This window comes from Mycetomoellerius zeteki, unplaced genomic scaffold (assembly GCF_001594055.1).
Source record: "Mycetomoellerius zeteki isolate Tzet28-1 unplaced genomic scaffold, Tzet1.0 scaffold498, whole genome shotgun sequence".
Classification (NCBI taxonomy): domain Eukaryota; kingdom Metazoa; phylum Arthropoda; class Insecta; order Hymenoptera; family Formicidae; genus Mycetomoellerius; species Mycetomoellerius zeteki.
In genome coordinates, this window is record NW_017257498.1 from 246,244 (window position 1) to 272,032 (window position 25,789).

The window sequence follows — 25,789 nt, forward strand, 5'->3', positions numbered from 1 at the left end:
GAGAGACAAAAATTGTTTATTTTCTTCTCATAAGATTCTGAGAATTTTTTCAGAATTTTTTAATACCATATTTTTTCAGGTAAAAATAAGAAAATGCAGTACTAAAAAGTTGATAAAAATTTCTGAAAAAATTCTTGGAGCTTTACGGGAAGAAAATAAATAAAAAATTTCTCGGTAAATAAATAAAAAAGTCTCGGTGGTTTAAAGGCTTAGGACGCTCGCATGGAATGCAAGAGATCCGGGTTCGACTCCCGGCCGAGGCATTATTTTTCGCAATAAGTTTATTACAGTTTTTAAGTTGGGAAATTTGGGGAGATTATTAATATTTTCAGATTTGATTGCGTTGAAAGTCCGACAACCATATCGGCACGCAATTATATTATAATTTCTGAAATTAATTCATTTTAAATGAATTTACAATAGTTTAACATCTTAACGTTCTGACCGTTATGGCGCTTCTTAATTTAAAGCATTATGTTTAACATTAGCGGTCTTTCAATCTTATTATTGTTAAAATAAAAAGTTATTTATTTTCTTCCCGTAATAGGGGGAGGGGGGGGTGAGAGTCGAAGGTCAGAGTTATCTAAGCTATGTAAAGCAGCGAAATAATTACTAACTTTAACTGTTAATAATTTTTTAACGAATGACGATCGACGGCTAAAACCTGGTGGAGGTCACTCAGGGTCACGACCTTGACAATATATATCAAGGTCAAGGTCATTGGAGGCTCCTTTTTTCTTAACTTTTACCCTTTTCTTCTCAGTTTAGTCCATTCTACCCCTATGCGAAAGATTTTTCATTACTTTCGAAACACTCTGTACAATTATATATAATTAGTTATAAAATATATCCATAAACATAACATCTTTTCCCAAGATATGCAAAGTTCTATTGCGCCACGATAAGTTACAAAGCATACATTAAACAAAATAAATATTTTGTTTACTTATTAGACAACTAGTTCATGCATAGCAATGTGATTTTACATAAATAATCTTAAATTCATAATGTACTAATACGAAAAAGTTGAAATCTTTGTCATTCAATTAAGATTATATTTTAATATACCTACCTTCGTTACGGCACAGAAAAAAAGGTCTATTGTTCATTAAAACAATTTATGATACCGCCAACAAATTTATCGAATCATTTTTAAACATGATTTACAATAATTACAAGCTATTAAACGCATTAAGAATTTTTAAGTTTTCCAAGGGTAGTTTTTCGTAATTAAAGGTGCCTTCCGACGCATGAATTCGATCGGGTATTTTTTATTTGTTGCCTGGCATGCAGATGTACTGTAGCTCTGTGCAAAAGGAGAAATGGGCCAAATCATTTTCGGCTTTGGGAGAATTTTTTTAAGTTTTCCAAGAATAGTTTTTCGCCATTGAGGGTACCGTCCGACGCATGTATTCGATCGGTTTTCTATTGGTTGTCTGGCATGTAAATGTAGCTCTGTGCCAAAGGAAAAACGGGCCAAATCATTTTGAAAAAATCACTCCAAGAACATTCTAAACTTCATCCAGCTCTTTTGAGCTAGGTACTTTTGAGCTAAAATAGTTAAAAAATGTGACGTGATAGAGCAATTTCATTTACAGAATCGTTTTTACACAGCACACTTTATCCGCGGAAAGGACATCTTTAGTATGTACGGACGTCTTTTGAACGTCCCCATGAATGTTCCATGAACATCCCTAGGACATCTGTGCTGTGTTGAAAATTTTTAACGACAAAAAATCTATAAAAATCATTTTATTTGGATTATCGTTTAAAATTTGTTTAATATAAGGTAGTAGGCCCACTAATTGTCACTTTAACCAAAACGCTTGACTTTACAAATTTATATCGTTCAGATTGAGAAGTGAATGATTGTTATTTTAGGTTATTTTAAATCATTTTTTTGTTATGAATAAGAACGTCACTCTAAAATTCTTATACCTACTGCCCTTATTGAGAAAATCCTTCATAAAGGTTAGAAAACACAAATGTACGAGTTATCGCCATGCCGCCATAACGGTTTGCTTAATAATCGTCACGGGTATGTCCCACTAATCGTCATATGTGTTTAGCTACCGCATACGAGAGAGAGAGAAAGAGAGAGGGAGAATGATAGAATGATTCAGATATACAAATTAATATATATATTAATATATATATTATAATTATATAAATATTTTTTTAAATATGCATATATTATAATTATATATGTTTATCGTACATATAAAGTATTTGTAATTGCACGTATATGCTGTAAGTGAATAAAATTCACTTATTTTTACAAAGAAATAAAGATAATTTTGATTATTGTTTTAGAACTATCATTATTTTATAAATTTTTAATAACTGTTAATAACTATTTCAACAGAAAATATTGTAAATACTTAATTAGTTTTTATTCGAATAGTACCCATCTCTGACCCAGTTATCGACATAGAAATGATTCAATGATCGACATCCTTTATTTGTTTGAATATCTATTTATTAATTCGACTATGCCCATGATGATTATTGGTCCGTAAAATATTTAGATAATAACAATTACTTTTTCTAATTTTGCTATTTGGATTTTGGATAAAATTATTATTTTATTTATAAGATTTTTTTCGGCTCACCTAACCTCAGTAATCGACAGGTGTGGCGATTACTCGAATGACTATGTGCTTCGATGCCTATATAACCTAACCTAACCGGTGCTCGTCACGTAAAAAAAATATAAAATTTGTATGAAACAATTTGTGATGGTACTTATACGTAAAACCGCGATTTTGATTTAAATAAAACTTGAAGCTCAATTTATCTCATGCGAGTGGTCAGTATTCCAAAATTACACGAGATGTCAAATGATGTCTCTTAACCTTACAATGAAGCATTGGATCGAAATGACGCATAGGCTCGGTTACTGCACATATTCGATTTAATCTGTAGTGAATACATATACATACTTACGAATTTCATAATGTAACACAACATTGTACATACCTTGTTGGAACCAATAAAAATATCAACCAGCCGCATAATAAACAGAACATGTTAAAATATGTCTTTAATATGTAAACATGGCGATTACTGGTATCCTGATGATTAATGGGTCAACCATCTTATATATTACTTTAGTCCAAGTTTTAATCCAAAATGTCCAACACGTACATTTTAAATATATTTTTAAAACGTTACTGTGCTGTCTGGGTTCCATATCTAGAATCTTCACATCATCCCAATCAAATGTATGATTAAATTCCAACATGTGATTTGTAATAATCGAATGTTTGGAAAAGTCTTGATTTAAGTTTTTTCTGTGCTCCGAGACTCTAGTTTTTAATTGTCTCTTAGGGCTACCGCAGACAAAATTTCTGGAACAGTAACCGTAAGGAGTTGAACTCCGACGGTCACTAGATGTCGCTGTTTTTTCAGCGCACCGCGACATGTCTTTATATGTATACTACCACACCAATATCTCACACAATCTATGATATACGCAGTCGTGCGTTCGTGACAATTTTTGTATAACAAATTCGTCACTATAAAGCGTCTAAGTCTAATTCTAAGAACTCGATGTTATTTGTTCGTGCAAACTACGTGTTTGTGGATCTATTTCGTAAGTACGGGTTGCAAAACTTTCGTATCAAGCAAATGTTGTCACACCTTGACAGCTTGAGACGCCATGTTACACTAAGAAATGGTAAAAAATATATCAATTTCGAAATTTTTCGTCGTTCTTGGCATAAACTCCATCTCACAAACATGTATTAATGCGTATATATGCTTTAATCCTGGAAAAAGATTTTCGAATCTGTGAAAGAGAAAAAAAGTATTTGTTATACAAAAATTATATGATTTAGTCGGTAATACAGGCGGCTTTAGTATCCCCTTAAGTTGATGAGCCAATCAGGATATTGCTTTAGATCTACGTAATCTAACGGAAATAGAAATAGCAGTAAATTTATCCATAAGACCAACCGATTGAAATTTGTCTTATGGTATAGATAAGTTTACTGCTATTTCTATTTCCGTTAGATTACGTAGATCTAAAGCAATATCCTGATTGGCTCATCGGCTTAAGTTTACGCCTTACGGTTACTGTTACGAAATTTTATTTACGGTAGCCCTAGTCTGACCTACATACAACATGTCGCAATTATTACATATTTTTTTTGTAAATTATGTTATTGTTATAATCATTTTGATTTCTGTCTTTGTGTCTCTTGATAAAATTATTTAATTTATTCATACATCTATATCTAACCAAGAATTTATTTTTGTCTATATAGCTGAAATAACGATTTTAGATATATTTTTTATATACGAAAACGCTATGATTTTTCTATTGTTTTTTTCTTCATTTAGATTTATTGATCTCGGATTATTGAGTTTCGTGGCAAATAGCTTTTTTAATCTAGCATTTATTTTATTAAAGATTAATTCAATCGGGTAACCGTTGTCTAGTAACGTATTAACAATAAAGTATAAATTGTTTAGATGATATACCGGGTGTGCTAACAAAATAGCTCTATTCACCAAACTAGTATATTATGCCGATTTTATGGCACAAAGGATGATTAGAGAAAAATGAGATATCTTCTTGAGAATGTTTTTTTATGAAACCAATCTAAATCAATTTTACTATCCTTTATATAATATTTAAAGAGATGTCCAAAAAATTAATGCTACGTTTTTCCTCTATCTCAACTGTGAATTGTAATTTATCGTAAAATCCATTAAAAATATCTAATATGTCATTAAGTTTCTTTTGGTGTTACTAATATATAATAATATCATCTACATATCATCCACTAATAATATTATCCATGTATCATCCACTAATAACAATATCATCCACATATCGAAAATAGAAGGGTAATTCTATTCCGATATTTGCGCGCAAAAGATTATTATACATATATATATATATTATATTGTATATAATATATAACATGTATATTTTTACATGTACAATATTAGATTTTTTTTTAAATACAAGGACTAAGAGACTTAATTTTTGTTTTGCTTTTAAAGAGTACACGTGTTCTTGTTTCTTTACTTCCGGTACTTTAAAGATTTATATGAGACAGACAAAATAATATTGTATATATCTTATTATTCTTTATCACTATTATTTGTCGTCGATCCATAATTTTTTTTTTAATACATTGAGTAACTGTTGCGTGCACTGATCGCTTAAATTTAATTAGCTCTTTGATTCTACCGTGAACTGCCATGATAATGACAGTGTCATTCAAATTAAATCACATATGATGTAATCGTGATAATATCTCTCAGTTAGACTGCTTTATATATGCTCGTTACTACAATTAAATTGAATTTGACAGTAATGCGATTCGCAAGCAAATAGCAGAAAGTAATTCGCTGATAAACCACTCGCTCTCATTTACAATTTACACAATTGCGAATTATTATTTCTTAGATGTCATTGTGATCTATGTTGTGAACTGACATTATTTCTATATTTTATCGTTTTATACAATATAGGTATGATATGATACCTCTCAGTTCATATATGAAACATATTCTCGAATATAGAATACATTTCTATGACTATTATAATATTAAAAAAAATTAATATTCGGTTATCAAATTTAAATTTTATTTATAACTCCTGAATGTTCTTTTCGAGCTCTTATAACTTTATCCTGATGTGAACCTGTGCATCATGCATTCTAATGCATTGTATATATTATGTCGCGACTCTTTCATTATATATTCCAATCGCGTAGTGTGTGTGTGTGTGTGTGTGTGTGTGTGCGTGCGTGCGTGCGTGCGTGCGTGCGTGCGTGCGTGTGTAATGAAAATCTTATTTCCCAACATTCTCGTAGCATTCATTATGTCGTACGCATTATTTTTTTTTCTCATCTTTCTTTCTCTCTTTCTTTTTCTTTTTGATTATCTTTTTTACTGCATTACTTCAGCTTATTAGAATGAAATATATATGTAAGGGAACTAATTTCGCTCCATTCCCATTACATTATTAAATATCCATCGAAGTGTGTCATGATTTCTAATAGCCTGGAAATACGATGGACATATTTAACAGATTCATTATTTTCACGTGATAGTTAAATAATTAAATATATTATTTAACAACGTGTTTTTAGCGTATTACTTTTAAGATACCTCTCAATGAGAATTGAATAATGATATCGTTTATTATATGTTAAATTTCAGTTAAAATATGAAAATTTATTTGGTATAAATAATTATTTCTTTTATTCATACGAATAAATTGAAACGCAATATTTCATGTTCGTCGCGATATCGTGATTTGACAGCATAACGGTGATGTGTACGTACAAGATAATATTATACATAAACGTTTATATATCTTGTTTTTATTTTGCCCTTTTCATCGACGATATTTCATTCTATGCTCGCTCAAAGCGAAATGCGTTTGTAATTGCGCAATCTCGATTGCACGGGTAATTTTAACTCGGAGATATAATATGTAAAATCATTTTCGGAAATGTAGCTTGCAAATAAAATTGAACGAGGCGCAATCATTACGCTTTCCGAGCGTTAAAAAGCTACAGTGTCCAAAATGTCGAAATATTAGCGTTAGCTTGAGTGAAGACGCGAAGATATTAAATTGGCGTCTGTCAGTAGCACTCCGCGTGGAATTAAATTCTTGCTATTAAATTCGGTACACTTTCATCGCAATTTCTTCGATAAGCCAATTTAACTTTTGCGAAAGATTTCTCATTAGATCTAACCCCATTATTGCCAGCGTATCTTAAAGCCATTCTTCTCGATTTATTTCCCTTCATCCCTCGCTTCATCCCTTCGCTTCGCAAAGCGATATGTGCCCTCTGTTGCGTGGAATCGAATAATCTTAGCCGATGGAAATAAAATCGGGCTAAGTGAAAATTGAGAATTGTCGTTGTAAAATTAATATATAATATGATTAGATGTATATCGTTAAAAAAAGAGAGAGGAAGAAAGAAGATGAGAGAAAATGTATAAGCAAACTATTTTCTTCGGTTACAAGAAGAGAAATACTTTCAGCTTGATATTATTGTGCATTCTATCCGGAGTACAATCTCCATTTATTAAACTTATCGTCGAACAAGATAATCGACTATCGGAAGCTATAGGTTCAGAGAATAATTTCATAAGACTTTCATGGAACGCTTTCATATAATCATTGCGCGATAAGAATGCATTTTGCATCGTTTGTAATTCTATTTTAGAAAACGCTAATATTTGATGAATAGCATCTTATATAATTCTTAATAATAACCCAAATAACACAAAGTCCAAAATTGTGACACAAGATGTCTTTAAATCGTCTTTTGGACAAAAACGTCTTATGACTCGATTTTAGACACTTTTTGTTGTCTAGGAAAGAGAGATATATCAAAGATTCTTTTAAAATAAGTTATACACGTTTGCATTTTAATCAAACCGCTTTGTAAGTTTGTACATACGTACGGCAGTTCAGATTATCGTATTTTATTCTCCGAACGTGCGCGGACTGGTGCTATGTGTGAAACAATTGTTATCAGAATTTGGCGTTTTGTTTCGACTGTTGCTTTTTACGATTTAACTCGCGATGCGTTAAAAATACACGCTTTTAATACAAATATATTCAGCCCGTATCTCTTCCGAGAGAATTTTTTGGTTGACGTTTCGGTTGACATTGTCGTTTAACAAATACTTTTTTCTCACAATCAGCATACTATCGTAACGATGAAAATTATAATGTAATCTTTGAAATTAAATTAAATTTGTTAATTATTTAAAACAATAATGTTGAATTTAATAATACTGATGACTCTTTCATTACGTTCATTGTGAACGATCACGGACGTAGATTCTGCCGAATGGTTTTTAGAAACGCTTAATTGAACATGAAACCGCGTAATTCGAGATATTAATATGCTATAGGTGATAATTGCTGCGCTATTTGCACGCGCTCGCATATCATTTGAGATTAAAAAAAAAACATCAATAAATCGAAGTAGTCCGGTTAACCAATACCCACAACAATAGGCTAATTAATAGCTCTGCTGATGCATTCGATAATAAGTCTCGATTTACGATTAGCTTGTGAACTAAATTGAATGGTTTGTTTTTTATTATTACAAATATTAATTAATAAATTAAAGCTGTAGTATTATATGTAAAATATTGAAATTTTGTAATTTTTACATAATAATAAATAACAAATAAAGATTTGAATGTTACATTGTGAAATTTTAAGAAACGCAAATTTATCCAAATTTGAGTCAATTATAAAATGGTTTTCCCAAACAAATATGTCATTATCATAATTATTATGTAAATAGTGATAAAATTAACAATATACGGCAAAAATAACGACAGACGGTGTTTGCAGACGATATTTCAGAAGATAACATAATTACATAATTTTCTACGTTACGAAAATTCGTGATAGACGATTAATGTTACTATGAATAGTTGAATTGTTTCGCTGTCGCTAATGCACGCCTATCTAATAACGGATCTCGCACGTCGTGTTCCATTAATGACCCTTATGCCGTCCCGATTGTTTCTGAACGCTGTTATCAAACATCGCAGTTGACCACCATAGCGAAAATGCTGCATTTCGGTGAAAGAGAGAGAGAGGGAGGGAAGAAGAGGGAGGGGGAGAGAGAGAGAGAGAGAGAGAGAGAGATTAAGTGTTGCATTGTGACGTGTGTTGTATACCACGCAGATGCACTATAACGATTGGCATTATATGCAGTAATATGAATTATACTAGAGTCTCGCTTCGACTCGAGTTAGTTGTTAAATCATATCTAAACTAAATTGTATTTAAAAACTTTTTGCACGCAGTATGGAATAGTAAACTAATTATTTGCATGGATGTATGTGACATGCGAGCAATGCGGTTAAAAGTTACGATGGACAGGACAGCATTTTATCGGCTGACTAGTTTACACTTTCCTTCATTGCGGTTTAAAAAAATTATTCTTTGTGGTTGAAACGATAAGCAGACAAAGGGAGAAAAATGAACAATGTACGTAGCGTTTCACTCAAGTAAACGTATACAAATTTCGTATAATGAGCTCCGAACTCTGAAATTGTCCATAAATAAATAAGTTAGTTGTAAAATAAATGTCTATTCTGTACGTTCTGTTATACATAGACTGTCCGACAATCACTATACAATATTTTAACCGTATATTTTGGAGGAATTATATATATTTTAATTAAAATAAAAAAGATATATTCTTTATATGAAAATGTTGAAATCATATCAATAGTTTTCATATAAACAATTAAAATTGGTCAGTGATATTACATATCAATCAGTTCGTCGTAATCACGAAATATTTAGTACAACATAAAATAGATGTGCGCCAAATATATTCTGTTCTTTGTAACTCGAAATGATTTTGACATACGAATATTAACGAATATTCTATGTAATCTATGTTTTATTTTATAGATTCATCAACATCGCTTAATAATGCTGCTTGATTAAGAAAAAATTTTATTAAAAGCAAGATTGAATAATTTATATGTAATAATTAAAATTTGCTGTAGTTAGTTATTAGCAGTCAATTTATCAGTATCAATTGATTACTGTCGTATGTATAATATGACGAACAACAAAATTAGTTGAGCAGTAAAAGTTAATATCACCGGAAATATGAAAATCAATAATAATTCTATAGTTCAGTTATATGCTTGAACGCACTAGCACTATGTGATACTATAATTGATTCATTTTAGTCACTTATAATTCGGAAAAAATTATAATTTTGACATTTTTATATTAAAATTTCATATTAAATTATATAGAATTATTAAAATCTTTATTAAATTTCTATAGAATGCGCGATTAAAAAGATGATACGGTTATTGTGACGCAGTTTTTTTAATTTGCTATATTTACACTTTAAATGTGTATATGGATTTTAGTATAAATATTAAAAAAAATAACATTGACAAATTTATATTATCGTAATATAGGTATAGTAAAACGAAATAGGTATAGTAAAAAGAAGCAAAGGATTTTCTCCTTTTGAAAAAAGTTCGGCAGATCTAAAATCTGCAATATATAATATATAGCGACAATATACTATATACAACAGCGCATATCATAACAACAAAGTAACTTCGGACTTGATGAACAACGTCTTGCAAATAGAAACATCGAAGTTAGAAAGACGTAAGCGAGGAGGCGAGTAGAGAAGTAAGGATAAGAGGGAGGAAGTGGAACGGGAGAGGAAGACTCTTTCCGTAATAAGTGCTTTGCCCTGAGATGATGCGTCAAGGATGAGGATGAAAGAGAGAGAAACTTCCAGAACGTTCGCGCGGATACTGCTTAGGTGAACTATCTATAGTAAGGTGAAATAGACTGTGTTAATTACTACGTGGGAACTTGGTCTCGATTTCTCGGACAACTCATTAATCTTAATTAGTACCGGTGAATCTTTGAATGTTCCCACACGTCGCTGCATCCTACATGGTCCATTTCGGGCATTATGCATTTAAAATTTAAACGTACAAAACGATTGATCGGAAGCGGTCATTTTTGCGTCCATTTACCATCCATTCATCACCCCCAAAATATACGCTATTTCATAAAAAACATTTTTAATTAATTTATTTTTCAAACCAAAATTCGCTGCCGATTTTTATTATCCTTTCTTTTTAATTATTGTTTTTTATTAAAAAAAATATCGAAATTGAGTTTAAGCCGGATAAAAAATATTTCGAAATTTGATAATTAAATAATAAAAAAAACCGGTCATTGTATTAAGACTTAATATTTTGTATCTTTTTTACCGTCTCGTTAACTTTTCTGTTAACAAGATACTGTTCGTCATTTTTCCTTTGCGAGGATGTTCAGCAAGTCCATATTTTATCGATACGTTGTGCACTCGCAGCCGCAATGAAATATGCAGGCTCGCGTCGGATCACGAAATTCCGAAATTCCTGGGCCACGGAGTATCGCTTCGTGAGTTACGTACGTGCGATACAAAGACGGCGGACGATACTAACGAGCCCTTTCCTATAGATACTGAGACGCTCTGAAGGTGTATTATTCGAAGAGATGCTTCAGTCCCGCAGGGGGGATGAGAGTGTGGGAATCGTTCGGAATTATAAGTGAACAAGCTATGAACCATGATATTAGATATTTATGGGAGTATACATGGACCGCTTTAGTGGAAATCTTCTCATAGGTACTTCCAAAAATGCCCATGAGCCATGGGTATATGCCCATTTTAGAAAGGTATATACCCATCTAAAATGAGTATATACCCGTTCCAAATCTTCCCATCATGAGGAGATTTCCACCAGGGCAAGGCACGTAATTTTACCGTCTAGAAGTATGTCTGTTGTATGAAATAACAAGTGTGATTTCACAAAAGAAGCCTAAAAAGATTTGTGTTATATTAATGTTCTTAACAACTCTACGTTTATTCTTTCTCCATAATCCCACTTTCGTTTATCAAGTAAATTCAATTACCGCATCTAACATATAGAACAATGCATTGCATCATACATCTCGTAAAATTACATGAGTGGGCATATTCGACCCATTTCCAGATTAAATGAATAGGACAACAGAACTGATATGTCACATTGGGTGCATTCAGCAGGGACAGCAGTTGAGTGGCAATTGGATGTGGTGATTGATATATACCTCTGGATTTCCACTGAATCAAGTTCGATTGTTACGCGGGTGCTATTCAATTTTTACCTGCTAAATGCAGCCATTCTTGCGAGGATTGATTTACGTCCCTGCGGATAAATTATTATTTGCCATTGTACCGACACGCCCTGGTGTTAATGTCGTCTTGATGTTTAATGAAATTAGCCTTCGTATAGTTGATGCAACGTAATAATAATACGATATTATATCATATTACTGCGATATTACATTATTTACAGCTTACAATATACGAAGGACAAGACCAATTAATTATTGTTATTAATGTTATTTGCTGATAAATAAAAAAAACGTATGTAGATAATGTCACAGTTCTACCCAGAAATTTCTTAAAAAATCGAGCAATGGTTGCTTTCAAACTTTTTGTACTTTCAGACACTTCTATGTTTTATCGTCAAAGTTATCAAGTTTTTTGATGCTAGAACGTAAATAACAAATGAAGCGCATTTCTTTTCTCGACGTAGTCTCATTGCATGCTCATGAAATCGGACGTAACGTGCAAATTGCAATTTTAGCAGCTTGTTCGCTCGTGCATAATCACATTCATACATGGTGTATATTGCATAGTAATCCAATGAATTTACATGGCACAAAATCGACAATTGAATTCGCATATCGCTTTTACCAATCTGTTATCTACATTATTCTACAGTACATGCATCCGCGCGTTGCCATTAAAATAGTTACCCCGGCTGGAGTGAATGTGCACATTTGCGTGTAAAGGGATTTCCATAATTGTACTATCGATATTTGTGCCATGCGAAGATTATCTTCAAGCGAAAAAAAAGTCAGTTGATCTTTCTTTAAGAGAGAGAGAGAGAGAGAGAGAGAGAGAGAGAGAGAGAGATTGAACATTATATAATAATAAAATTAAATTAAAACTAATAAGTTATAGACTCCTTTAATTAATACAATAATAAATAATGAATATAATATACAAAGGTTATAAGAGTCAAACGCTGGTTGTATATTTATTGCGAGAAACAAGTGTTTAAAAATGAAACTAAGATAAAAAATTTGTATGTTTTAACTCATGTTTGAATTATTTTCAGCATTCTTACAATTACTACAACTATTTTGGAATATTGCATCGCCACACAATACGAGTATCTCCAAACTTTCTGCAAGTGACCGTTGTGAAACAATCGTGAGGCAAGAGCATTATTCAATATTGTCCAACATAGTTACACAGCTGAGTGATGATGAAAACTCAAGCTCACGAAGCTCACAATGTAGCTACACAGTTAAAAAAGATCGTAAAATCACACAAAATTCAAAACTTCATCACATATTAAAAATTAAAAATTCGAAAATGATCAAATTGACACATCTTGTCAATTTAACATGGCCGCATGCAGAAAGTTTGGAGATATTGTATGGCGATGCAATAAATAATTGCGGTAATTGTAAAAATGCTGAAGATAACTCAGACATGAGTTGAAACGTATAAATTTTTTATCTTAGTTTTATTTTTAAAATTGTTTCTCGCAATAAATATTCAACCTGCGTTGTATATACTGACTCCTATGGCCTTTATATATTCACTGTAAAAAGTGCAGTGTTTAAAATGTTTCCGTTTAAAACATCTTTGCAAAACAAAAGTTTAATAACAAAAGATACTTCAATTTTAAATGTTTTAGTGTTTTAAATCCAAATACGCGACACATAGTGTTTTGTTTATTGTGAAAAGTTTAAAATTAAAACATCTTTAAGCGTTTAAAAAACGGAGATAAGAATAAAACATTTTTATATCTTAAAATTAAACACTTCTTTTATGAATATTATATTCATTGTTTATTATCGAATATTATATTTCCGTGAAAGTACGTGAAAAAATTATTTATATAAAATTATTTATTTGTCAATATGAATTTTATAATGCACAATTAATGAATGTATATAAAAATATTTTCCATATTATAGTTTATCAAAGAATGGCTTCATCGTTAATTTAGTGCAATATACGCTATTAACGTAATCTACGTTCACTATATGAGATCACGTAAGTTATCGAAAGTAAAAGCGGGTGATTCATGGTTGGTCGTAAGGCGTAGTGGAAGCGGCAAGAATGGCCAGACTGCTTCGTTTTCAGGGTTTATCGCGCTTTATCAGATACGTGAGAGCTCGGACGTGGCGAAATTATTCGAGGTGACATAATCAGGTTATGAGGAAGCGAAGTTAAAGTACTCGCACGTAACCTTTTACATCACGGATTCTAAATATTACGGACTGCACGCGTTTCCCTAGAAAATATCTCGCATTTCATGTTACGAAGTACACAGTGTGGTGGACGACTTTACGCCCGTTTAACAACATGATATAATTTTCGCATAACGATAATTATGATTTGATTTCGGGAGATTCCGTAACACCTCTGTATTTAATACAATTTGGTTTAAAGTGAGGTAAGTTTGTACGATTAGTTCGGGTCAACTAAGCACGGTTCCAATTCACCGTGTCCTTCTTTGAATCAGGATACGTTTTATCTGTGATACAGACCGAAAGAGAATATTTGGTTAGTCTGACGAAGTCAGTCTCCGTTCGCTTTAATTTATCACGATTTCCATCCTGTCGATGACTGCATCTACATTTACATTCGAGAGAAACTTCGCCACACCACTTCCACCGAGTCGAGTCCTCTTTGTCGCATTTCCCTACCATGCCTTTGCAATTAAGCGACGAAAGATAAGGTGAACAAGACGGAGGATAATGGGGAAGATAATATCGATCCTGGAAAGCGACCACGGAGCAAAACGGAGAGGTAGGAATGATATAACGGTGATCATTTGATATTTGCGGAACGGTGAACGCGTGCACGGGCGCTGTGGAAACTTTTTAGAAGGCTTCCTCTCTCGCGCATTTGTCTTGTCTCGTGTCTTCTGTCTTCCGTTGCGCCCGAGTACATGGCAAACTGTACTGTAACGGTTGCAGCTCTGCGGAAAGGAAAATAACAAGGCCGCCTGTTACAAAGTGTTTCTGAACGTTGGCGCAAAGTCCGCGAGCGCTTTGTGAAAAAAAGTCATTTCCACGCGTATGAGATAATAACGAAGGTGAAACATCTTTTTCTGTGTTGCATAGGATTTCGTATGATCAAAGCGGTTAGACGAAATCGAACCATGCAATTGAATTTTTATCTCTATAAAGTTAGCACCTTATTTTTAGACTTTCGCAATTCAGGTATCTCTTTACATATACGGCTATTTTAACTTATGAATTTTCGAACAATTTACGATCGATATGCGCTGAGAATTAAAAAAAGAGTGAAGCATAAATTGATCCGAAATGAAAGTTAATCTATATCAGAATGAAAACCAGCATTAACTTACTTTTTCATAATCCTATAATTATTTATGTAAAAAATAGCCAGTAATGCAAAATTATTACTAAAAAAGAAAAAAACAATAGATTTAATACTACATGATTATTATTCAACTTACGACCGAAGTCTTAGAATGTTGTAAGTAGTGGGATACTCTCTTGAGTTTAAGGATCTTTAGAGCTCTTTGCGGGAAGAGCTAAAACCCCATAAATTATATCTGAAACTAAAGAGACTTACTTCATGAAATTTTATTCTTTCTCAAGGAGGGAATTTCTGTTTGTCTGAATTAGTCGTTCAGTCTATAAATGGCTAATTCTCCATTGTTATTTTAATTCTTGCTGTTATCAGACTTACATTTTTTATTTTAAATAAAGGAGAATTAGGAAAGAGATATATAAAGTTGTTGAAGAAATCTCAGGAAATATAATTTTATTTAACATTTTTGAATTTAGATAAATAGTCGTTTTTGCATGTGAAAATTGCATGTCGTGTGCTCATTTAACGTAATATGCCAACGCGGCTCTTTTTTTTATTTAATTTACTGCCTATTATTTTTAATTTACTCGTTTCTCTTTCTTGCGTGCGCGCGCATACGGCTATATTACTGCCAAAACGCGGTTGCGGATACGAAATAGAGGTACTTCTTTGACCATTTCAAATTCTATAAGCCATGAGTGCATTTGACATCGTACAAAGTCCTCTTAGAGCCAAAGTTGTTTATTTTCTCGATCTTGGTCGTGCGCCTTCCGCCTTCTTGGATTCCAATTACAAGATTAAAATAACCGGCGTGGAGTAAGAAAGAGACAGAAAACAACGAGATGTCGGATAATTGCGAATGCTAATCCATCTTTGAAATGTCTAGTCTGAGATAAATCTTAAACGTTTTCGTCTACCAATTTTATTGAATTAATCGTTGGACACAATTGCGTATTGTTCAATTATAGAACTAATTTATTCATCATATTTAAATCTTTCGGGGCTGCACTCGAAAAAAAGTAATGTCTTATTAACATTATATTTCTTGATTATTAAACTAAACAGTGCCTCAGTTGCATTTTAACGAATACTATTGCGCCTTATCTACGGAGAAATAGTCCGTACTTTCAACAAACGTATAACGTTCAAGGAATAAGGATAATGCGCAAAGTGTGGCTGAAACGAGGTAATTTCTCGAGAATTGCTTTCTCCGTCGTCGGATTTCGCGTATTTTGTGTAACTGGTTGTTTAATTAAATGATAAAAGAAAATAGGGTAGCGCAATACGCGGACGAGAAGCGAAGCTCGACGAGCGACGCCGGAAACGAAAACGAGAATAAGAAGACGAAAAGTCGTCCCCCTCTGTCGGCGCCGATTTCCATGCAAGAGATTCAACCCTTTTTACTTCCGGGAACTTCTTTTTTTCTTTTCCTTTTTTTTTTACCACGGACCAACGTTTCTCTGAGCACTGACCTCGTTGCGAAGTAGAAAGGCCGTTCTGCGTACGTCGTTATCTGTACTTTGCTATATACAAGAAGGTATAACCACTTTAACGAGTTCCGTACCGTCCTCATAAAAATTCTATGCAGAAAGTCCAAGCGAATCGTCGACATAATGGCGGATTACACGAATGAGCTAGCTTTTAAAATTTCAGCGCTTGATCTTTGATTCAAGTCAATTAGCATATAATTAATCATTTAATAGTGTATAATATATCAATTTGTAAGTATATTTTGTTTTCACTTTCGTCATTAACTTAAAATGATTTTTTAATTTTATTGAGGGATGTGTATAAAGCAGTATAAATACATGTTATAATCCAATGTAATTTTTCTTATTGTTGGTTTTGACGTTGAATTTTTGTTCGTAGAATCAAATACGTTAATAGTGCGAACGCATCGTTTTTTTTTCAACGCCATTCCTCGTATATTTCGCAATTAACAGTATATTGGAGTGAGTGATAGAAAGTGATTTATATATGTGCATTCGTATTTATTTCTGACCTTGTTTATGTGTGTTAAATAATAATTTATCATGACGACGGCATGCTGTGCAGTTAATTCAATCCGTCAGCGCGTACCATGGATAGGATTGAAAGGCTCGCTAAGCCGTGTGACAGAAAGCCAAGGCTTATACGCTTTATAAATTAAATCTTGAAAGTCTTATTAAAACAGCTATAATACAATTTTTATACTTACTTCGTATTACACTGTAAAAAATTTGCGTATTTATATAACTCTCATCATGTTGGTGTTAAAGCATTTATACCAGAGTGTTAAATCTACACTCTGGTATTAAATCAATCCACATATGGTATTTTTTAAAGTGTACATGAAATAAATTTCTAAATTTGATTACAATAACTAATTATATTATAATAATTAGATTATAATAACTAATTGTAAGAATAATGGAAAGAGAGATAATTAGAATTAGAATAATAGAGGTAGAGAAGAAAACGCACTTTGTAAAAGCAAAGACTAAACTTTTTGCTGAAACTTTTAAGTGTAACATCTCGAGGGTGTTTGTTGCACGTCGCATAACTTGTTGATAACTCGTTGCTAGTATAGAAAAATTCTAGAGTGCTTATTATCTTTTACAGAAGCCTTGCGATAATTGAGTCAGGCAAATATCAAGTAAACGTAAGCGTATAATATCTATTGTCACGTCGATAAAGTATACATATAATTGTAGCCCATTTTACGTAAAGTTTTTTAAATTATCGTTTATTGCGCGGAACGATATTTCAGTCTCGTTTAATACAACAGCTTTTGTATGAGAAATTCGAAATTCAGCTTTAAGGATCTTGTCGATAAAAATTAGATATAAAATAGGATACAAAAATGTAAACTGCGGAAAAACTTATAAAGTTTTATTCGTATACAATTCTTATTACAATTTTGTTATTTGTTAAAAATAATATATTTAACGCGTTTTGTCTCTCTCCCTCGACTACGCGACTAAAAGTTTTTCATCTCAAGAATTAATTTGTTCCATCACTTGTGTGATCACAGATATGAATACGTGTGTGAAGTTAGTCCCGCACTTTTCGAATTTCGGATTTTTCTTGATTGTGTTGTGCTACGTTTGTGCCACATTGTGCCACAAACCGCAACTCAATAACATAAACCGTTATCAAAAAAAGTTTTTTTTGCTAGCGCTGTAATTTCCGAATTTTGGGTTTTTCTTGATTGTGTTGTATTGTACTGCATTTGTGCCACATTGTGCCGCAAATCGCAACTTAATAACATAAACCATTTTCCAAAAAAAAAAAAATTTATGCTGGCCTTAGGAATTTTTAGGAATGAAAAACTTCAAGCCTGTGTAACTTGCGAACGGTGTAAAATAATCGAATTCTGCGAGTTGTGCTATGTTGTGCTCAAAATCTACGTGGAACGTTTATAAAAAATTTAGAATAGCAGGAGAAACGACAGAAATTGTTGAAATCGTAGTGGGGGAAAATAAAAAATTTTACATTTTTAGATTTTTTTTAATTGTGCCGAATTGTGTTACGACAGTACAACAACTTTTCCTAATGACAAAATTTCCTCAGATCAACAGATTTCGCGGTATCGACGAAGTTATGCATCAGCCGTTAGGAATTTTTAGAAACGAAAACTTTCAAATTCGTGTAACTTGTGAACGGTGTGAGATAATCGAATTCTGCGAGTTGTGTTGTGTCGTGCTACTCAAGATCTACACGCGTATAAAAAGTTGAGATTGGCTTAAGGCTCGGTAAAAATTTTTGAAAAAAAGCTGAGCAACCTCCCAGCGGTGTACATACATTGGATAACGCAAATGCCGGCGGTATATGTCAACTTTGAACATTTATAAGGCCAGGAATGGCAGGGAAAGTGTAAAAAAAAACGAGTCATGTGGTGACACTTTGTCATTTAAAAATGTTGTTTGATTAGGTTCCAGCTTGATCAGACACAAATAGAGAAAATTAAAAAATGACAAATACTTTATTTATCACCACCATTATAAAAAATTTTTATCAACACCGTAGCACCCTATTCTTTATACGCATGCTTAGCAGATCTTGAGTAGCACAATACAGCACAACTCGCAGAATTCGATTATCTCACACTTTTCGCAAGTTATATGGGTTTGAAGTTTTTCATTCCTAAAAATTTCTAATGGCTGATGCATAACTTCATCGATACCGCGAAATCTGTTGATCTGAGGAAATTTTGCCATTGGGAAAAGTTGTACTGTCATAGCACAATTCCGCACAATTGAAAAAAATCCAAAAAATCCGAATTTTTTATTTACCCCCACCCTTTTTTCAAAAATTTTTACCGAGCCTTAAATTAATCTCAACTTTTTATACGCGTGCTTCGTAGATCTTGAGTAGCACGACACAGCACAACTCGCAGAATTCGATTATCTCACACCGTTCGCAAGTTACGGGTTTGAAGTTTTTCGTTCCTAAAAATTCTTAACGGCTGATGCATAATTTCGTCGATACCGCGAAATTTGTTGATCTGAGGAAATTTTGCCATTAGGAAAAGTTGTTGTTCTCGCAGCACAAATCGGCACAACTAAAAAAATTCCAAAAATGTTAAATTTTTTATTTTCCTCCACCACGATTTCAACAATTTCTGTCGTCTCTCCTGCCATTCTAGACTTTTTATGAACGTTCCACGTAGATTTTGAGCACAACATAGCACAACTCGCAGAATTCGATTATCTTACACCGTTCGCAAATTACACGGGCTTGAAGTTTTTTATTCCTAAAAATTCCTAAAGCCAGCACACACACACACATAAACTTTCTTTTTTAGAAAACAGTTCATGTTATTGAGTTGTGGTTTGCGGCACAATGTGGCACAAACATAGCACAACACAGCACAATCAAGAAAAATCTAAAATTCGAAAAGTGCGGGGCCAACTTCACACACGTGATATGAATCTGTGAATTGAATCGTTCGGGCTATTCGCGCAAACGTAAAAGGACGCGTACAGTGAATAATGCGTTAAAGTGTATTTCCATCTTTATGGCATGCGCGCAGAATATATATAAGTGAGAAACGTCGCGGGTAATATCGCTCGCATGAGTGAGCAATCCTAGGTACAAACGGGAAGTCCCTTAGAAAATATTTTACGAGACGTCTCGCGGCAAAAATACACTTTTCACGACTCGCTGTCGTTGTTGTTGTCGTCGTATTCACAGTCGCAGTTGTAGTTGTCGGTGCGATGATGCTTTATTCATTATTGTGCCGCTGTGGGCGCCGGCGCGTAAGAATTCGATATCCGGAGATTCATTCGAGAGGGGAAAAGGTAGGGAATCCCGACAGTGATAGAAATCGTCCTGCTGATACCGTCTCGCGGTGCGAATAGCGGTGAGCTATTTGCAGGAAGCCGTTCGAGCGAACGGAGAATAAAGGGTGAGAGAGTTAGACGAAGAGTGACGGAAATTACAATAGACATATACAGGTGGAGAGGAGAGAGAAGAGGTGAATGAAGAGGAGGTCGTGGATAGTTATTCAGCAATTGGAAGGTCGAAGAGAAGGGTGGATAACCGCGGAGGCGGAAATCGTTAATAGCCTAGAAGCGGCAGGATTTGGATATCAAAGGCCGTGGTCACGGTCGGTTTATGCGTGGTATCGGCGTTACCGGATACAAAGAGCTGCGAATGTAACAGTACTACCAAGTACTACTATTCGCATTTGCCTCGGGTATTTAGCGCTAAATGTAGCTTACGGATTCTTGATGTTCGTATTTCAAAAACACATTCAAAAGCATTAACATTAAATATATAGAAAGGTCGGAATCAGCGCGAACATAAATATATACATATGTACTTCGGGTTAAATCTTTTCCATTTACCTTTGCTTTATATACTACGTCAACTATCATTTTCTATTTCTATTTCTGCATTCTTTATTTTAATCTTCATTTCAGGCTAGAATATCGCACCAATATACATCTCGACGCTTCTCATAAAGACGCTGCAGGAATTGCTTCGCGTGTCGAGAAACCAGAGCGTGTCTTCTTAGTCTAGGTAGACGAGAATCTAAAAGCCGATATTGTTTCAATATGAAGTTGTATCGATATTGCAGCTCTCATAACAGGAGTCATTACAAAAATCTATTGGCAAAGAGTGAGGCTAACGAAGAAATAATGGAAAGTTGAAAGAGGAAGGTTTAAAAGCTTTGAATAACTAAGCGGTGCAAGACGATATTTTTCATTAATATAAATGGAAAAGTTTTAGTAAATAATTTTAAGAGTGTTCTTTCCTACATTCTAAAATCTTAAAAAAAGTTGAAAGTAATAAGGAATAGTTAGGGAAGAAGTGGTAAATTGATTTAGCAAAGGTTACTGGATACGGGGAATGTTGGCTTGTGAACACTATCATACCATAAGTATCATTTGTAATGAATCCAAGTCACGTTTTACCGTCGAGACAATGAAAATATAAACGTTACGGCACTGTTAAAGATAGACAGGAAAACAACGAGAGAGAGATGGATATACTGGAGATTACGATTGACCAGAAAGAAACTCAAGGCGTTATTGTTTGGAAGGAGCACTGCTTGTTTACGGCGACATTTTGTTATCGTCGTTATCGATATGTATCGGTTTTCATTTTTCCTACGTGCATTCTAAGACCCTGCACACAATAAAAGGAATAAGGAATTAGGAATAAAGAATAAACGATTTTAACCTGTCAGAAACCGTGTATTCCGATGTATCCGATTTCTCTCCTTAGGATCAAATAGACACTCGTCGATCAAATTTATACGCGCACAAGGCATATCTTCTATATGAGTGGCAGTAAGAGAGGGACATGAGTGAAAATCACTGAAAGTGCACAAGTAGCTGAAAAAGGCGGAACGAGAAGAACGAAGCAGAACTTTATACAGTTATAAATGATCTAAAACCTAAGAGATAATTCGATAAATCGTCAGAGATAAATATATTTTAATCGAATAAAATTTAATTATCCGCTTGACACGCGTGATTTATTGAGTTTATTCTTTTATCAAAAGAAAGCTTTCTTTGTATTCGTTTCGTTAATTAAAAAAAATTACTTTTTATCTTAAGAGAGAATTTGTAATTTATCGTTAATCATCTTAAAGGAGGAATATGTGTAAAACAGTCGTTTCTGTCAGACAATTCTCTCACGCAAGATTTTAAAATTTAAATGCGACATGGCATCATATTAACATGACAAATCTGCAGCAATTTTGATATATCAAGGACTGTTTACGGCAGAGCTACAATAAAGTCTGATGCAAGTAATATACGGAGCTACTTGTGAAAATCGCTGAAAACCTATACTCTATCTATGTGATTATTTGCTTGCATACATACCTTCCCATTTCCTGCAGTTCTGCGTGCAGTGTCAATATCCATGGCTGCCTATTTCTGACACATCTTTTAGTAAAGAGCAGAGTTTGATACCTATGACATTCTTTTATAGCTTTATGTAATATTTCTTTTCCTTTCTTCATTTTTACTAATAATTTAATGTACTTCTTGCGTGTGTATTAATGTCGTGGGTCCGTAATGCAATGTCTTAACAAGCTCACGAGCTTATTGAATACCACAAAGGAAAAAAGTGCGAGAGAAATGCATTCTGTTGAAAGAAGATTTATGTCGTTTAAGGAAGAGAAAAATAACCAGAAGAGAGCGAGTGTTGTGTTGTGAAAGGCTACGTTTTGTGATGTAGTTTAGAAAAAGCATGCTTTTGCGAGTGTTTAAGAATTTTCTTTTCGTAGCTTGCGTATCAAGAGAACAGCAAGGTAGGATAATGAACTTTTGTTGAATCAAGCTTGGATACGAAGTAAAGCGAGAACTAGATCCTGACAGTCCATTTTATTTTTCTTTTTTTATTTGATAACGCATCGATACCTCGAGTGGTGCGCGGATAAATTGAATTACGTGAGGCTCTCGACAATAAAATTAGTCGGTCAGGACGAGAAATATCCGCAATTTACTTTTATGAAGCTTTACCTTAGTGCACACGTCATATGGCGTCGTAATAATTGTCTGGAATTTCTAGATCGTTCTAGGAAATAAACCATGTCTAAAAGCAGTTAGAGGAGACATTTCAGTGATACCATCAATATTAATAATGAGTGCTAAAAATTATTTACAGTTACTGTAATCAACTTTTTATCTTATTAGCTTTTTATTTTATAGCAAACAAGTGCTCGAAAATTTAATTCTCTCATATTCGGATATTATTAATAAATAACTGCACTATGGTATTAGAAATGTAAAAATTAATTACAAATGTGTATGTATATGAGACAGAAAATAGTACAAAGTTATCGATTGCGTTGTTGTTGATTGACCACAGTAACTTGAGTTATTTTCACGCTCGCATATCTCTAATTCCACCATTGCACACTCGCACATTTATTTTTTCCCCTCGTAATATCATACATATTTCATAGTTCTGTCGGATATTCAACCGCGCGGCATTGTTTACGGAAAAAATCGGCGGGCATAAATTCGAAAACAGCATGGACCGTGTCGCTGCGGGTTACATCTGGTCCACACGGAGAAAATCCTTGCGATCGTTTTACAAGCTCGTTCGCAGCGTGTCGCTGTCGCGTATTCTCCTCGTTCGACGATCGCCGCGGCGCCATCGCTACGCGACGCCGCTGCAGAATAAAACTACAATTCTCCACCGAGCTCGCCATTTCGACGGGTCGAACAAAGCGATTCAGCAAAAAAGAATCGAGGTAGCAAGAAGGGAAGGGGGTGTAAAAAAATCGGCCTGTACGATCGTAGCCGGAGGCGTTTGCAAGTTTCAACGACATTCAGCCAGAACATTTAATTCACTTTAATCCTTTGCTGCCATGACTCGCGATCGAGCGCATAAATCGTTCCGAAGTCGACGAAAGTGTTGGAAAACGTTTTGGGCTAGGTTTCCCGATACCTTCATTGTTTCCTCGAGGGCAACATTGTTTCTTTCGGAAAACAACCTTTGATACGCGGTTGCGATCTTTCACGTATCGAAAAGCTGCATTCTCGCGGTGAACGAAAGGAAAGATTGAAAATCATTAATTCTTTATGAACGAAGGAGGAATTAAGATGCGATTTTTGATAAATTAAAAATGCTTGGAGCTTTTAGTAAGCTATCATATAATTTTCATTTTTGATATATTTTTTTATCTCTTTGAGATCGGAGTTTATTATTTGTACAGATCGCAAACTTATTTGGTCGATCTGACTACGTCCGAGAGATGTTGCAGAAATTGAAATCTAATAATATGCCATTCCCCGATAGTACGTTGAATCGATTTAGATACCATTTACGAACTATTTTAAGATAAAACTCCACTGCATGCCATACTATCATCGTAAGAACACTGGCGCTACAACAAATGCGTTATTTAGATATACAGGGCTTTATTCGCAATACGGAAAGTGTACGCAGAGTTTTCTGCTCTCTGTCAAACGATTTCGCATCTCTTCGCTACATTTATGATTCTTTTGTCTTCGTTTTCTTTTCGGCGAATAACTCGAGAAATTATTCTCTCCATTTGCCGAGTTCTACCTCGTTCTTATCAGACAAATGTGCAGTTCACCCTTGTCTCGTCATGTACGTGCGATACTTTTTTATAAATTTTTTGCTCATATAATTACTTTTATAACGTAGTCCTTTATTAATTTTCTGTTTAATGAATAAATGGACGGTACATACTGCGACCTCGAAATAATGCTTGGTAGCACAGCGCGTAATATGAGAGAAATAAATTGAAATGTCTGTCGTCAACCAACGTCGCTTGTGTGGCTTCATTGACGCAGAAAAGAGGAAATGAAATTTCAGAATAGACATGACACGACATAAGGTTTTCTTGTTCTTAAAAAATATCACTATTTGTTCATTGACTTTGTTATTTATTTTTCTTTGACTCAACAAAACACTTTATTCGTGCTTTAATTTTGTATTAATTGCCTTTCTTTGTCTTGTCATCTTTGCATTTTGCTGTATATAATGTAAAGTTTTTTTAAAGCCGATTTAAAGGATATTAGTATTTGTTGCAAAGTATTAGTGCATGTTCTGATATATTTATAACAAAATATTCGTTTTTAATTTTATCTGCAAGATGATGCATGTATACGTTTTTGATATTTTTGTTTACGCAGAAAACACGATTGAAATCTGATAGCTGCCAATTCTTTGTTTTATATTTTAGAATATACGTTTCATTAAAAAATGCTGTTTTTATATTCTATTTGCCACGTGTCGGCGCTAAAGTTTAATAAGGTTATGTGCCGAAATCCTTATATGCCAGATGTATCATAAATTGAAATTTTTACTTACGATTTTGAATAACACTAAACTCATCGAGAAAAAAGCATCGCGTAAAGATTGTTTTGTGAATTCTGTGGCTAGTATATATAATATTTTTTCTGATATTATCGCATCTTATCATAATGGCGCAGATATGATTATTTCACTGATTGCATTGTTTGAAAGAATATCGTAAACATTATATTTATAACGAATGACATTTAACAGAATATTTAATATAAAATATATAAAACATGCGAAAACATATGTAAGATAACAATCTAATAATATGTTGTAACCTCCCGTACGGCACAGAAACTTGTAGCAATATTGCTGCAATATTTCAACATTGCATATTGCAATGCAATGTTGCAGAGACATTAGGAAGGCTTCTTTTTGCAATATTACTTCAGCAATGTTGCAGAATTATTTTATAAATATTACAAAAAATGTCTATGCTATTACATTTATTATAAAAATGCTTGGTTAAAAAAAGCTCATTAATTATAACAATAAGAATTACGTTTATAATTTTAATTTTATATGCATAAAATATCGAACGTCATTATATATATATA

General features: G+C 33.5%; 1 long non-coding RNA gene across 1 annotated transcript in view; it reads right to left on the reverse strand.

The window, feature by feature from the left end:
• The window catches only part of LOC108727482 (uncharacterized), a 12,970-nt gene extending 10,880 nt beyond the window's left edge, over positions 1–2,090 (reverse strand). The window contains exon 1 of the long non-coding RNA XR_001936850.1: positions 2,081–2,090. This is a non-coding gene — a long non-coding RNA (uncharacterized lncRNA). The remainder of the gene's footprint in view (positions 1–2,080) is intronic.
• Between the last annotated feature and the right edge of the window lie 23,699 nt (positions 2,091–25,789).